This window comes from Amblyomma americanum, chromosome 7, assembly GCF_052857255.1.
Source record: "Amblyomma americanum isolate KBUSLIRL-KWMA chromosome 7, ASM5285725v1, whole genome shotgun sequence".
NCBI lineage: Eukaryota > Metazoa > Arthropoda > Arachnida > Ixodida > Ixodidae > Amblyomma > Amblyomma americanum.
In genome coordinates, this window is record NC_135503.1 from 149,102,245 (window position 1) to 149,119,490 (window position 17,246).

Below are 17,246 nucleotides of genomic sequence, written 5' to 3' on the forward strand. Positions count from 1 at the left end.
TAAAATAAATAAAATATTAAATAGAAATACAGGGGGCCTTTAAGACTGCTTACGTGCTTTGAATGTGAATTCTGTTGCGGGGTTCATTGAAAGATTTCTTTAGCTTTCTAATGACACACCTACTGATTAGCATACAGTCGTAAGGAAACACTCCCATTATGTTCGCCTTTATTTGGCAAGAAGTAACGCGGTTCTGTAAGCTGCATGGTCTCCTCGCAATCTGAAGGTCTTCGGTTCAAGCGCCCACACCTTTGGAATAAATTTTATTTACTGGACATCACTATGTTATGGTGCACTGCTGATGTCATGCGAGAGCATGGTGACGTCACTGAAACATTTCTAGCCGTTGATGGCGACGTACGCCGGCTTTTGTTCTGAACGGCACAAAGAATGCATTGGAATTAAAAAGGCGTTTCAGTGACTAACCATTATGTGTGTGCGGGCTTGTGCAAGAGCATTTAAGCGGACAGGAAGGCGATGTACTAAATCGGCCCCTACCGAGAATTTAGTGTTCCGAGATTAGAAGTAAGCGGGAGATTCGCGTTCCGCCCTTAAGATGGGGAAGTGAAATGATCCCACTGGCATAACGTACTCTTTGCGGGGGTGGCCCTGCCGGTGGCTTCTGAAATCGGGGCTTTTCAGAATAAAGCATAAGCAGCGACACATCCGCGCGGGTAATTTGACAATGGGCAGCTGATATCTGCGGTTTCCGCCACCCGCACGGAATGGGGAGCTGCTAATGCTCCGTTCTTAGAAGCCCCGATTTCAGAAGCCATTGACAGGGCCACCCCCGCATACAGTGCAATGCGCTAGTAGGATCCCTTCACTTCCTCATCTCCATTGCTCCCGTACACCACCAGAAATCAGCCTCGTACCATGTTTCACGCTCTGGGTAAGTGTTTACGCTTAGTACTGCGGCTGTTTGCATCAAGTGCCGATTTTAGGGTAGTATTTTTATGAGTGGGAGTTTGCGTCCTTCCTTTGTCCTTTCTAATCACGGATACGAGGCCACCGATAGGCAGGGTGCTTTCGAATGTCCACCTGGTGATTGTGTAAGCACAATAAACTCGGCTCATGATTCCAGGACACGCGCGTCAGAGGTCGGAGGAAACCCCGACGTCGCCTTTCGGAAGGGCGTACTTATACGCATCGCATTTTAAATTTCAGCCGACTGTGTGCAGGCATGCCCTCGTTCCCGCTTCGGCTCTCCTGCGCTCTGTGTCCGTTCGGCGAAGCAGCGTTCGGCCGGTGAATGATGCGATTCCCCGCCAGGGCGCCCCGGCACCCACGGCGGCGGCGCCGGGGCGTCGTAGCGGGACCCGAGGGAGGGGGCGCGGCCGCCCAAGGCCGGCGGCGCACTTCAAAGGCGGCCCATCAAAGGGAGCCGCCCGCTCAAAGGGCCCGCCGACCGCGCGCACTCATCTCTCTGCTCGACCGCCGAGACAATGGGCCTAATGGAGTGCCGCCGCACCTGCCGGGCGAATGGCGCCTTCCTCCTTCCCCTGCTGCTGGCCCGGGCTCTTCGCACCGAAACCGCGTCGCCGATGGCTCTCCGCCGCCGCCCATGGGGTGTGTTTACGAGCGTATTCCGCGTCTTTTCCTCCCTCAAGTTGGCGCGTTGTACGAATGCGCCTGTCTGCAGCGCATCTTTGTCGCACCCATTCACGAGCGCAGGGCACTACCATCCAACTTTGGTGGGTAAGGTCGCCGCTCAGAGCAGTACGGTTGCCATCAAAGGCGATGACCAAATGCTGGGCTCTGGCCTATCCTTCATTGCAGTTCGATGCTCGAAAGCAGTGCCGTCTCGTTTCCAGAACACACCTCCGCTTGTCCTGCTCCAACTGCCCGATTTTCTTTCGATAATTTCTCACCGTGCTCGTTTCAGTCGTTTCCTTTTGTGCCTTCCTCTCCGAACCTGCGTCATTTTGCCCACCGGAGATGTAGCTCAAATATTAATTTTCATTTTCAAACTGCCGCTAACCCTGAGTAGAGGCCTTTTCAGTGTCTTCGATTAAACCAGACAACCAGGGCGATCTACAAATTAGACTAACTGATGAAATCGACCAAAAAAGGGAAACTCACACCGGCTGACAGTGACATTGTGGACTTCGAAACGTTAAACGGGCAAAATTCAGCAAGCCCCCTTCAGCTATTCAGCAAGACTTACACATTTCTCTCATTAAGGCAATATATATCTCAAGAAGCGAGAGTAATAAATAAAGTGCAGAATGCATTCTGGAATAGGGCAGGAACCTTGGCCCGAAAGAGAAGATGTGATAAAAGATCAAGCGATAGGGAACAAGCTGCCAAAGGAAAGGGTTAATTAGAGAGACATAGGAGAGGCCTGTGCCCCAGCAGTGGGCGTCGTCAGGCTGATTATGGTTTGGTTTATGGGGGTTTAACGTCCCAAAGAGACTCAGGCTATGAGGGGCGCCGTAGTGAATGGCTCCGGAAATTTCGACCACCTGGGGTTTTTTAACGTGCACTGACATCGCACTGCACACGGGCCTCTAGAGTTTCGACTCCATCGAAATTCGACCACCGCTGTCGGGATCGAACCCGCGTCTTTCGGGCCAGCAGCCGAGCGCCATAACCACTCAGCCACCGCGGCGGCTTAGGCTGATTACGATATTGGTGATGATGTCATTCACTTTACCTATACGAACCGTACTCACTGGGGTGAATTCCGAGGAGCATAACGGAAAACACCTTGATGACAACAGATTTGCTGACTGCGTGGCACTTCCATGTAATTCAGGGGAAAAATCAGTCTGATTACACCCACTTCGGGGCAAAGGCTTCTCCCGTGCCTCTCCAATTAACCCGGTCCTTTGCCACCGGCGGCCACCCTATTCCTGCAAACTTCTTAATCTCATCTGCCCACCTAACCTTCTGCCGTTCCCTGCTACGCTTTCCTTCTCTTCGAATCCACTCCGTTACACTCAAGGACCAGTGGCGGCCCCTTACTGACGGCATAAATGCGCAACGTGTAAAAGTATACTTGGAAATTTACGCGAAGAGCACAAGAGCAACAATGAAGAGCAGGTGCAAAGCACAAGAGTTCACGACAGGCGATAGAAATTTTAAGTACAAATTAGTTCGCCTATCTTCGCCAAGCACTGACTGCCAATCCGGACCTCGAGGAAGAAAATAATTCAAGGGGACACTTTGTTGACCTAAAGTGCGGTGAGGCAAAAGCCTTCAGCGATGCGTTGCTGCTCGTGTCACTGATGTGCGGTTAAGATGTTAAGTACACAATTGCTTAAGAATCTTAAATGCTGTAGACACTGGAGGGTGTTTGGGAGGCATCCGTCTTATTCGACACCTTTCTGCAATCACTCTCCAGCGTCCTAGACAAGGAGAACTACATACGCGTTGTCTGGAAGTAGCGTAGTGGTTAGCACGCTCGGCTGCGGAACGGAAGGGTGGTGGTTAAAATCCCGTCGTGTGCAACGGTTTTTTTTTTTTTGATCGAGTTGAAGAGCGCAACGGACGGACGGACGCGAGCATGAGCTATTAAAGGCTTTCGCCTTAAAAGATTGTGTTTAAGTGCATCTTGGAAGAATTCCAGTTTACGACATGAAGCTTGCCTATACCCCTCAAGACATAGGAGCATACACGGGTTAAAATCTTAGCATAAAAAAAAGCAAGGAATGCACTCACCAGACAATATATGGCGATGAACAGATAATAGCGGTTGCGCAGTTTAACTATCTAGGCGTTGTTTTTTCTCGCACGGTGTCCTGGAACACTCGTTCAGAGTATTTGACGGCAAAGGCTAGCTGGGTGCTAACCTTCTTGCGACTCAGTTTCAGACATGCTTTGCCGCAGTGAACACAAACCTTGTACATGCTAGACTACGCGTGCGTGGTATGGGACGTGGCAGCGGAAAAGAAATAATACAGATATGCTGGATCACATACAGAAGCGTGCAGCTCGATTTGCGAAGGAGACTATTATTTCCCGAAACCAGTCATCTGGTTACGTGAAACGTTTAGGAGTGGCCCTTGCTCTCTGCGAGGCGTAAGTGCATGCAAATAACATTGCATTTTAACATTCTGAGAAATTGAACAGGAATTAATAGTGAAGCTTACCTAAAGAAGCCCGCTACTTGTCCGCCCCATGGACAACAGTATGAAAATATCAGAGTAGAATTGCCGACTAAATATTTTCAGATTTTCCTTTTCATGCCGTACGATACACGACTGGAACTGTTTGCCGTATCTAATTGTCAGTGCGCCTCCTCCATCCTTCTTCGCATTGTTGCTTGGTCACGTGATTATATCTGCATAACTTATTTGTTGCACTGTTCGATGTTTTACTGTGGATGTTTTATTTATGTTTTGTATTCTGCCCATTATTGTGTTATCATTAAATCCTTGCATTGTTTGCTTTTAATTTGCATTCTGATGTATTTTGTATATTGCGGCCCACATCTATAGTTCATGGTTCATACCTTCTTCCAACCATAATGCGCAGAAGGACATTATAGGTTCATGATTAAACTGCGCGAAAGAACGGGGACAGAGACAAGAAAACAAAAGCTGCGCTCTGTGTACGTGTTTTCTTTTGTTTGTCCCCGTACACGAGCGAGAACAACCAGCTAGCTCGTCAGAAAGCCCTTTTTGACGCTATAGAGACCCGTATAAATAAATAAAACCACTTGAGTGCTACACAGGAGAAGACAGTTGGGCGGGAAAATAGGAAAAGCAGCTTTTCTTTGACAGCCGGTAATTTCTCTTGAATCGGAATTCCGGTGAACCTTACCATCTCATTGGAGCACTCAATACAGCGGTGATGAAAATTGGTTGTTGCCCAGTGCTAAGACGGACAGATGGCCAGGCCCCGACCGAGGTGTTCACGAAAGAAGACAGTCATAAATGAAATGCAGCAAAACACAGTCGAAATTTCCACTTCTCTAAAAATTCTGTGGTACCGAAATCAATTAACCACTCTCTTATTGCCCTTAACCCATCTTGCAATGAGGACGTTGCTTTCGAGAATGATTTTAGTCCCGGATCTTGTTTTGTTTCCTTTGGCACCTCTGAGCCTCTTTGCATTTAATCACATGTTCTTTGTCCATGCGCTTTCTTTATGCTTTTTTCTTTCTCGATCCTTCATTATTGCTGTCCCAGCTTGCGTTCACAATTCATATCCCCCCTGGGAGAAGCATTTCAGGTGCTATATGCGATGGTAGGGCTCTTGCTCGCTTAGCTGACTATTCTTTGCTGGCGCTCCTACACGTTTTCTCTCTCTGTGCGATAGAGAGACAGGGGGCAAAAAGGTGCGCTTATGTTCCCGCAACCACGGCTGGGCCGTAAATCTTTGGGGGCAGCCCTCTTCCATGTAACCAGCGATCCGACTCTGCTGCTTCCGCTAAAACGAGACGCCAGCCTGCTGACAAATTAATTCCCTGCTACTTGGAATCACGCGCACACAGGCACAGTTGTTGCGTAACCAAGAACACGACAGTCTGCTTCTGTCTTCGCATTTTAAACCTGTCTTTTGTTTCCTTCGTCATCCTCTTTCCATAACTCAGAGCTGACAGGAGGGGCTAAAGGGATTGTAAGCAGTGCGCGTTGACGCGGGGGAAAGCCACGTGTGAATTTCGGCCGCCGAGATTTCGGCATTACGGCTAACACATGCAATTCGGAACGAGAAATTATCCACAATGGAGCAATTCTACACGCGACCCAACCTGCTCAGACAAAGCTTTAGTTCCGTAATGAGGGGGCGCGGCCGCATCACAGCGACATCAAGCAGCCGCTGTCCATATGGTTTGGTGCTCCCGCTGAACACGAGATACCCGCAGCCAGCTCAGTAAGAAGGGAAAGTAAATGAGATGTAGAAAATTGGCGCTAATCCTGAACTGAAGCTTAACGGTAAAAGCTCTTGCCGCTTTCTTTTCTGACGCATTTGCCGGACGCCGCATCGGAAGCCTGCCGGTCTCTTAACTGAAATGGACAACGTTACACTGATGTGCTTATACATAAATAAGTCTTGAGTCCATCAGCTTCCAAATGTATCGGGCACCAAGCCTAACCGCTTGCCGCAAAGCCTAATGAACTTGAAAGCAGGAGTGGGCGTGGAGGTTTCTTTCAGAGTAATTAGCGCCTGCAAAACCTAACCTAACTATCCTGAACCTTGACTTCACCTAATATTTGGCCTAATCTAACGTAACGTAACCTAGCTTAAACCTAGATTAACCTGATATATCGTTGTAAATGTAGAAAATTGCAAAACACTGCAAAACTTCGCTTCGGTCAGGTTTTTTTTTTCGCCGTCGCCAAAGAAGGTAATAAGCTTATGGGCGAGTCTGCCTGAGATTAGTCAGCTTGAGTTCGGTCAGCTTTTGTCCGATGAGCGTGTGTCCGCCGCCCTATGAGCGCGCGTCTTCGGAACCATTATCTCTGGTGAGCCAAGCAAATATAGATCGTTTAGGGTAGGTTAAGAAACAAACGCTAACAATTTCTAGCATGTGTTCATGACACGTTACCCTAGTTCTTGGCTAGGCCAGTTATATTAGGTTAGAATTAGAATTCCAAATTTGGATCATAAATTACATACGAAGGGATGTGGAAAAAGCTGCGCGGGGGAGCTTGAAATATACACCACCCCTCGTTAACTTCCCTGTAAAGAGAATAGCTAACTTTGGTACGTTAAGCTTCTGTCCAGGCCATGAGTGAAGCTGTGAGCATTTGTTGAAGAAAGGGCACACGTGCTAAAACGTATCTATTGAACCAAGACAACATTTTTCAGTACTAACTGCAGGGCGAAGAACACTGATAAGCTGCAGTGCATTGTTTAGCTGAGAATTCCGAGCCTTTGATGTCTTACTACCATTGAAAGTAATGTTCCTGGGATCAGATCGTGAAACAGCTGCATAAAAGCCGCTCATTACTGCACTGCATTTACACTTATAATCAGATTAGGTTAGAGTTAGGTTATGTTATATATAGAGAGAGTGGCAGACGCCGTCCAGGAGGGATTTTGTCCGTGGTGACAAAAGAAAGCGGCGAATTCTGTCCACGTAAGTTCGACATTCAGAAGCTTGCGTCCAGTAAGCGCTTTTTCCGGGATTTTCACCCTACCCCATGCCTATGTGGCCCATTTTGACTTTGTATTGGATACTCAAGACATGTGTTTCTATAACGGCCACAAATTCTATGCACCATAGAAATCATTGAGCGAAGCTGGATTTCAGGTATATACTAATGAATTTGCATTCTATCTGCTTACCGATGTGCAGGCAACACAAACCAAACGCGATAATTTACGATCACAAGAAGGTTTTCTGGAGTACTTTCTAAAATCTTAAAATAAAAAGATGCACACTGAAAACGCTGTGACGTTCCTTGTGTGTGATACGAGGTTCCGCTTTCGACGGCGCGGCGTAGACGGAGCCCCCAGTGGCGGTTTAAGCACAACCGGACCCCCTTTCATGTTTCTACTGTATATGGCTGCAAGCAACTTGAGTAAGATTGCTTTTGGGCCTGCCGCCGTGGACCGCACGGAGACGACCCAGATGACAGCGGCATCATCAATTACCGAGCCATACTCGTTGAGAGTGACGACCAGAACGAAGGGGTTTAAGCCCAACCGGACCCCCTTTCCATAGTGTCGGCACGAGTCGAACGCCGCCGCCTCCGCCGCCGCCCCTGGGAGACGGGCGTTATCTTCCCCAATTGCCGTGGCCGTTCCAGGGCGGCCTCGTTTCGGCGGGCCTGGCCCCGTGGCAAGACGGCGGGCCTCATCAATCAAACCTCCCGAGCACATCCCAGGACAAGGGACCACTTTCCCGGCCTTTTAGTGACCTCGCGTTCCGGCCTTGAGGGGCGAGTGTCATTTGATGGAGAACGGAGGCCGGTGACCCGCGGGAACCGACAGCGGGCCAGAGCGCGCCTTACCACAGCGGACGCTATGCGCTACCTCGAAGACAACCTTCTTTCCCTCGGACTCAACACGTGAGGGGGGCGAGACCATAAGTACGGTGGGGTGTTTGTGCGCCCAAGTGAAAGCCCTAGGCCCCCCCTCCCACTCCGGCGTGGGCGTCCTCACCCTAGGGAGTGTGGGGATAAGAGGATATAAAAATCGACAAGGAGTACAGAAGAAGGCACGCTCAGGACGACATCGTTCGCCAAGGGGGCCTTCAGCGCCGAAGCCCGACGGCGTGCAGCTTCTGCCAGCAACCGTGCGAGCTCAACTCCGGAGCCCCTCCATCGTCCCCATGAAGTCGTCGGCACGTAAGCTCGGACGCCCCAGCCTCTGATGTATAATCTTAATCATGTGTAATTATTCAATATATCTGTTTGTTTAAACTGAGCCATACGGTGTCTCTTTGCCTCTCCGTCCCGTGTGGACCTGCGCATTATGGGCGGTCATCACACTGGTGTCAGAAATGGGGTCTCAAAAGCAAATGTCCTCTGAATGCTGCGACATTCATGACTTCAAAATTGTAATAAAAAGGGAATCACGGGACTGATTGTGGGACTCTTACCCCCATTTGAGAGGCTTGAGGCACCGGAGGGCTTGAGTGAAAAAAAAATGTCTATCTGAGGGAGCTCCCACTCCACAGCCGTCGCTCGGAGCAAGCATGCTGGCATTAGGAAGCGTCATTCCGACGTTTACAGGAGATAAGACAGGGGTTCCAATCTGCGATTTCTTTTCCATGCTAGAAGAGGTTGGGAAAATGGGGGGATGGTCCGATGCTCAAATGCTGGGAATGGCGAGGTGTAAGATGGCAGTAGCTGCTCATGATTTTGCATGGCGAGACGAAAAAGTAAAATCCACAAAATCATTTGCGGAATTTAAGAAGCTCGCGTTTGAGCATTTCGACACTGAACCACGTCACGTGCGGGTACAGAGGTTCCGTGACGCCGGACAGATGGTAGGGGAGGACGTGCGAACGTTTGCGTCGCGGCTTCAGCGCTTAGCGCGCGATACGTTAAGCAGGGAGGAGGAAGGAGACCAGCTAAAGAAGAAATACGCGGAGGATATACTTAAAGAGGAAATGACCGCTTTGTTCGTGGCTGGTCTGCAAGACCCCGTGCGCCGGTTCGTGCTCTCGCGCAAGCCGAGCAATTTCGACCAAGCCGTGGAGGCCGCATTGGATGAGGAACGAAATGAGGCGTTAACGACAGCCGCAGCGAGAGTACGCGTCATAGAGAGAGCGGTGCTCAACCCTGAGGTTGCTCTCTTGACAGAGCGGTTAGATCGCTTACAACAGCTGCTATCTCAGCAGGTGGAACGCCAGGTTGAAGCGCGCGCTCAACAGCGCCCATTCGCTGGAAACCGGAGACCGCCACAAAGCTACAGGCGCGGTATGCGAGATTTTGAAGAAATCGTATGCTTCGCTTGCCAGGGTCGCAGACACATCGCCAGGTTCTGCCAAAACGTGCGCCGTGGGGAGCCACAAAGAGAAGCAGGCGAGACACGCCCTAAGCAAGCCTACAGCGGGGCACCAGATACCGAGACAAAAAACTAGATAGTCCTCCCCAGCCTGAGGAGCGTGGGGAGGGAGAAGTGGATGATGAGGTGGTGGTAGTTTGTGTGGCCGACGAGGCATGCCCTGTTGTGCGTTGCAAGTTAAATGGTTGTTGCATGGAATTGTTGATAGATACGGGGTCAAAGGTGACATTGCTTAAGGAGAGCAGTTTTAACACGCTTCGAAGGAAGGGGGACCGCGAGGTGTTGGAAGCGTGTGGTGGTATGGCAACCAAATTTGTAGGCATAACGGGGGATCCTCTTGGCATAAGTGGACTCTACCGGTTACACTTCTCTCTCGGCGGAATTGCATTGGAGCACCCCTGCTACGTATGCCCGGACACGGTGTCTCTGCCAAACGGAGTGTCAGGTATATTAGGGCAGGATTTTTTTAGAAAAGGGAAGGTAGTAGTCTCATTCTCTGAGGAGGAGGTTAATGCGGACGGCTGAAAAGTTCCGTTTTTGAACAGGAGAGGGGTTGAGATTCGCATTACCGATATTGACACCCGTCAAACAGTGGGATCATTGGAGAAGGTATATTCGCGGGTTGCCGTCAGGCTGGTCGATGAGGCGGTCGTCCTTCCTTGGTCGGAGCACATTTTGTACGCGTTTGTGCCTTCAGATGTAGAGAGCGGCGCCGTGGGAGTGCTTGAGCCGGTCGACTCTCTCAGCAATGGCCTGAAGGCAGCCGCGTGCCTTGTGACAGTTAATGACGCCCACAGAGTGCCCCTACGGGTGGTTAACTGTAGCCAGCAGCCACTGAGCTTTCCCAAGAACAAAACATTTGCTTTCTTCACCTCTGCGATAGAGAAACGTGAGCCCACCGATACGGTACTCGCAACTGTAGAGCATGCTTGTCCTTCGGCTGCTCCAAAGGTGTCGTTCGATCTTTCTCACGTAAAATCCAGGGAGAGGGAGGCTCTGGCTGGTTTGCTGAATGACTACTCGGAGGTATTCGCCGCGTCTAACCTGGATTTGGGCTGCTGTGGCGTTATAAAGCACAGGATAGAAACCGGCACTTCATCGCCCGTTTACCAGCGTGCGTAGAGGATTCCTTACTCCCAACGCGAGGAGATGGAGCGGCAGGTGCTGGACCTGATTGATCGCGGCATTGTCGAACACTCAGAGTCACCCTGGGGAGCACCAGCACTATTGGTGGAAAAGCCAGATGGCTCGTATCGATTGGTAGTGGACTACCGCAAACTAAATGCCGTAACTCGCATCGATCCATACCCCATCCCCAATATACAGGAGACGCTTTCACAGCTGGGCTCTGCCAGGTACTTCACGGTAGTGGACATGGCGGCGGGATTCTGGCAGATAGCAATGGATCCGGCAGATGCCGAGAAAACGGCATTCAACACGCCCTCAGGGCACTATGAATGGAAAAGAATGCCGATGGGTCTGGCCAACAGCCCTGCTGTCTGGCAGAGAACCGCTGATGTTATCCTGGCAGGTCTTCCTGGGAGGCTGTGCTTCGTGTATATGGATGACATAATCATATACAGTGACAGTTTTGAGAACCATTTGCGCGATATTGAGCAGGTTTTGGTGCGACTAAGAGGAGCGGGTCTCAAGCTAAAGCCCTTTAAGTGTCAATTCCTCAAAAACGAGGTGAAATACCTCGGGCACGTTGTTTCAGCTGACGGCGTGCGACCGGACCCTGAGAAACTAAGGTGTGTCTCGGATTTTCCATCCCCGACTAGCGTCCGCCAGGTCCGGCAGTTTCTCGGCCTGATCGGTTACTACCGAAGGCACATAGAGGAGTTCGCCAAGCTCGCTATGCCGCTCACCGCCTTAACAGCCAAAAATGTCGCCTTTCGCTGGGACGAAAACGCGGAGGATGCTTTTGTGTCCCTGAAAAGGAAGCTAATGAGTGCACCGCTGTTGCGCCACCCGGATTTTAGTTTGCCCTTCGTTATGGCCACAGATGCGTCAAAGTTCGCAGTTGGTGCCGTGCTATCTCAGGTTATCGAGGGCAAAGAACATCCCGTTGCTTTTGCTAGCCGACAGCTGAGCCCCACAGAGCAAAAGTATGGAGCTACGGAAAGGGAGTGCCTCGCCGTTGTCTGGGCAGTAAAGCACTTCAGATGCTACCTTTACGGCCGCAAATTCAAGCTAGTCACAGACTGCCATCCTCTGAAATGGGTGATGAGTGTCAGGGACCCTAGCTCGCGACTCGCTAGATGGAATCTACACCTGCAGGAATACTGCTTTGAAGTTGAGCACAAGTCAGGAAAGACACATCTGAATGCTGATGCACTCAGCCGCATAGCTGCCGTGGCAGCTATAGATGAGTTTGTCCCCGTAGTCGACCCCGCCGAATTACGCACAGAGCAGTGCAAAGATCCTGACCTGAAGCGAATAATCGAAAGCTTAGAGGGCGCACCGTCTCACCCCGAACAGCTAGGTTATTTCATTGGCAAAGACGGCTCCTGTGTCGGCGCACGAGGCCAACCAGGAAAGGGAGACCAGAGAAAACCGCTTGGGAGAGAGTCGTCATACCTCGGTCGTGGACAGAAAGGGTTCTTCGCGCGTTTCACGATGCGCCATGCGCCGGTCATTTTGGCGTAGCGAAGACACGCAGGCGTGTGGAGCGTTTGTACTTTTGGAGTGGCATGCGACAGGATGTTAGAGACTACTGTGCGAAGTGTCATTCCTGTCTCGAAAGAAAAACACCCAAGGGACGAAGACCAGCTCCAATTCAGCCGTTCCCTGAGGTTTCGGCTCCCTTCGAGCGGACAGGTATGGACATAATGGGCCCATTGCCCACGACCACTTCCGGAAACAAGTACATTTTAGTATTTGCCGATCACCTTTCAAAATACGCGGAAGCGGTAGCACTCCCAGATCAGAAGGCAGACACGGTTGCAAGAGCATTTGTCGAACAGATCGTGCTCCGACATGGACCCCCGAGGCAGCTCTTGACAGATCGGGGAACGAACTTCGTGTCGCAGCTAATGAGGAGAGTTTGCGAGCTGCTTAAGATCGCTAAGAAGCAGACAACACCGTACCATCCGGCTTGCAACGGCGCGGTGGAGCGACTGAACCAAACCGTGGCCGGGTTCCTGTCGCATTTTGTTTCGCGCGACCAGCGGGACTGGGACTTGTGGCTCCCGTATGCAATGTTTGCCTACAATTCCGCAGCACACGAGAGCACGGGCGAATCGCCATTCTTTCTTCTCTACGGCCGAGACCCGGACCAGCCTAGTGAAGTGCCAGAGGGCCCCCGTCGTGTCCCATACGCTTCACTGGACGACTATAAGGTTGAGCTAGAATCGCGATTGCAAGTGGCGAGGGACATCGCAAAGGAGGCCTTAAAGAAAGCGGCGAAGCGCAGGAAGGAGGTGCACGATCGCAGTGCTAGAGACGCGCCGTTTGATGTGGGGGACAGCGTGTACATTGAAAACTGCCAAAGGCAGATTGGGCTAGCTCGTAAGTTCCAGACGAAGTGGAGAGGACCGTGCGAGGTTGTCGAGAAGCTTTCTCCGGTAAACTTCAGAGTCCGAGACGTGAACCGGCGCTTGATAAGGATACACGCAAATCGCCTCATGTCGGCACCGGTTTCGTATTCACGAAATGAGGAAAGGGAAAGCGCGGATTTTGATGGGGACAGAAGTGAAGCGGAGCGCGCAGATAGTTCGCAAGAAACGCCCTCTCCTGCATTTGTTCGGCAGGCGCCAGAGGTGACGGCCGGAATGCCACCGGATTTACTTCATGCATTGCTAGAAGAAGAAGCGCGCGAGGTTGCCGCGCAGATAGCGCCAGGAGAGGCTCCTGCCACGAGCCCTCGCGAGTCCCAAAGCAGACAAAGGTTGACAGACTTACTTAGTATGACTCATGAAGGCCGATATCCGCTGCGAAATCGGAAAGCTAAGTCGGACTAATGGCGTAAACAGAGCGGAGTTGTGAACTGGTTAGAATTGTTTAATGCCGCAGCTCATAACATTGCTATGTGCTTATGTGTTAAGTTATCGGAGTTGGTAGTTAAACCTTGCTGTCATTAAGTAACAGCTTCACAGGAGAGCATGCGGAGCGCATGCAGAACCTGCCCTACTTCCTTTTGTTATCTATATTTTTGTCTGTGCCCTGATCGTGCTAGAAGTGGGAGCTCCTTTGTAACTGTGGTAAATTTGTTTCGTCCAGTATGGACCAGAAAGGAGAGGCTTGGGTGCTGAGTTTCATGTTTATCTGTAAAAGAAGATCAGTGCTGCCCCTGGAGACGCCAGTTATGACAGCGGAGGCATATGGTGTTGTGCAGTGGTGTTGAGTGCAGCGAAAAGTGTTTTGTCGGACGCACTGTGCGAGGCGATTCAGAAAGACAAGGGGAGCTGCATGGACTCAAATATTCGGAGAACATTCTTCTGGAGGGTGAGCGAGTGTGACATTCCTTGTGTGTGCTGCGAGGTTCCGCGTTCGACGGCGCGGCGTAGACGGAGCCCCCAGTGGCGGTTTAAGCACAACCGGACCCCCTTTCATGTTTCTACTGTATATGGCTGCAAGCAACTTGAGTGAGATTGCTTTTGGGCCTGCCGCCGTGGACTGCACGGAGACGATCCAGATGACAGCGGCATCATCAATTACCGAGCCATACTCGTTGAGAGTGACGACCAGAACGAAGGGGTTTAAGCCCAACCGGACCCCCTTTCCATAGTGTCGGCACGAGTCGAACGCCGCCGCCGCTGGGAGACGGGCGTTATCTTCCCCAATTGCCGTGGCCGTTCCAGGGCGGCCTCGTTTCGGCGGGCCTGGCCCCGTGGCCAGACGGCGGCCCTCATCAATCAACCCTCCCGAGCACATCCCAGGACAAGGGACCACTTTCCCGGCCTTTTAGTGACCTCGCGTTCCGGCCTTGAGGGGCGAGTGTCATTTGATGGAGAACGGAGGCCGGTGACCCGCGGGAACCGACAGCGGGCCAGAGCGCGCCTTACCACAGCGGACGCTATGCGCTACCTCGAAGACAACCTTCTTTCCCTCGGACTCAACACGTGAGGGGGGCGAGACCATAAGTGCGGTGGGGTGTTTGTGCGCCCAAGTGAAAGCCCTAGGCCCCCCCCCCCCACTCCGGCGTGGGCGTCCTCACAGTTGCGATCCTGTGTCGACTGCGCCAGTTGCGATCCTGTGTCGACTGCGCCAGTTGAGTTTCCCCTTCCGGTGGCGATGAGAGGAAACTACTTGATGATGAAATCGGGGTTTCTTGATGACCCGGTGGTTCTACTCGCAAACATTCACATTACTCAAGGAAAGGAGAAAGGTTAACTATTTATTTACAACATAGGTAAAAAAACGAGAAGAAACAAAGCAAGGAGAAAACTATTTACATGACTAAATCGTGGATCAGACGAATTCAGCCCCCGCTCAACCCAGAGCGCTTGGTTTTTTTAACCCTCTGTCTCCGCCCTTAGCGGGGACAGCAACCAATAAGATAACCAACGACCCATCTCGCCAATCAGTGGTTAGGGAAAGGAAAATAAGGATTTCCGCCAACCAATCACAGATTGGGGAAAGAGTGCTGATTAAACATTAGGGAAAGAGGTTTCAAATAACTACACAAACAACACAAATGCGACTTCCGTTCCCCACGCCACCCACGGCACCACAGACGCTAGAAACATGTGCCGACGAGGCGATGACTCAGGTTGTTGACAGCAACAAAGAGAAGACAGTCGTTAAGGGAAGTAGACAGTCGTTACAGGAATAGTGGGTTTCCTGTCACCCGGCTAATACTCAGCCGTATCTCGTGCGCCCTCGAAACCTCGTTGGCTTCAGGCCTCTTAAGACGGGCTATGCCCGTGACGGCGCGGCGTAAACGAGGACGTCGGCCGCACAAAGGGGAGGCAGGGACGGGACGGGCCCCTTTGTTGGGGACTTCCGGCCCCACTGGAGCGGCCTTCCCTGCGGACACAATATCAACGAGTTTGCGGAAAGGTCAGCGAACTCCACACCTCCCAACCAAGAATGTCACGCGGACACTTGCTGTCAGTGTGACATTAAAGTCCGGCCACAAGGTTCCAAGCAGCACTGCGCACACACATACACAGCCTCAATTCGTTCCGTGCACACAAGGTTAGGACACCAATCTGCACGTTCCAGAACCACCATGTCGGATCGGTGCACCAAATTGGCAGAATGATTTCTAGCCACCTACATCTCGAAAAAGATGTTTCGTCTTAGCTTTGTCCATAAGATTGGACCAAAATTCCAATTTATCCGGCACGGCGCCGGTTGTGAACGCTGCCGCCGCTATCGGATCTCCCTTGTCGCTTTTCTCAAAATTAATAGAGCTTACAGACTCCCCACGGGCCACGAAGGCTGCTGTTGGTATTGCGTCTGCATTCGCCCTTACTTTGAGTTTTACCGTCGGGTTAGGCCTGTCATCGGCAACTTGGCATGCAGTTTGACATCGTGTTTCAGACAGTGCTAGCTGTTTACAGCATTGGCGGCCGGTGTTCTCCTCAGAGAAGAGCCTGCCCTCACACATTATCGTTTTACGATCACCATCGCCGCCGAGCTTGCACACTTCTGATGATGGGGCAGGTGGCTCCATGTGGAAACCTACAGGAATGGAGGCATTGCCTACATCCACCAGTGTCCTATCCGCGACGAAATTCTTTGAAGCTTTTTCTGTTAGCTCCCAATCTGATGCAGAAACATTTGCAGCTTCGGGACCTGCCTTAAGCTCCACTGAAGTCTCGACTATGTCTCGAACAGATTCGTGCGAGCTTCTGAAATGCTCATCACAATCTGAGCTCTGATGTTCTTCATCTGGCTGGTTCCTTTCTGGCTGCTCTAATACCGAGTGTGTTTCCGATGTTACTAGCTGCTCTACACCTTCAGCTAGATCTGTCAGCGCACACAGTGTCAGCACCGACTGGCAAGACAACTTATCTTTGGCTGCTGGATTACTATCTACAGCGAAGAGCGTTCTCACTATCAGATCCGCCTTCTCCCCGTCCTCGACCCTTAATGCTGCGCCAGAGTTAGCGCACACTGGCTGGGGTACGATGCTGAGCTCTTGTTCGCGAGCAATACAGTCATGTGTCTCCTGGGTCTGGTCTATATTGGGTTGCTCTGACAACATATTCGTCACAGGAGTAACTAACGCTCCTATGCCTATCTCTTCTGGTGCGACACACAAGGTTAGGCCCTGCTGTCTAACCGCTTCAGCTTTCAAAGCTGTAGTCATCGGCACACACGACAGATCAGCGCCCGCTACCTGGAGAACCGCATCTTCCTGTTTCGTTTCTCCAGAGCACTCACCCCTAGACAGTGACTAAATCTGTTCTCCTGGTAACGTTATTTCAGTCACTGAATCCACACAGGTTTCAGAACTCTGACCTTCGGTATGCAAGTCTCCGCATGCCAGATCCTCTGTCCCATCTGGTTGACTGACCTCATTAACAGTCATCTCCGACTGGGAATGTGGCTTATCAGGCGCCAGTATCTCTACCTGAGCTACTAGTTTGCACACATCTGTCCTCACCGAGGGAACATCTTGTTTTTGCTTTGAATTCGGGCAGTCAATCATCGAGTGTCCAAATTTCATGCAGGTATAACATTGAAGTGCTGCGAATAAGACCTCGCTATCCACTTTATCCCCTGCCTTAATTTCAATTGCATCTGTGCAAGTTTTTTCTTTTCTAGTTCAATTTGGAGTTTCAAATTTTCAATTTCACTCAGCTGTTCAGCCTCCTCCTGCTCAACACGTCGCATCCTGCCTTCCTGATTATACCGTACGGCAGCCATCTCCGTTTTCCGTGCTA

General features: G+C 51.1%; 1 protein-coding gene across 1 annotated transcript in view; it reads left to right on the plus strand.

Annotated features, from left to right (window-relative positions):
* Window positions 1-17,246, plus strand: part of LOC144096666 (palmitoleoyl-protein carboxylesterase notum1-like) — a 285,055-nt gene that overhangs the window by 96,113 nt on the left and 171,696 nt on the right. The gene's annotated exons all lie outside the window — the stretch shown is intronic.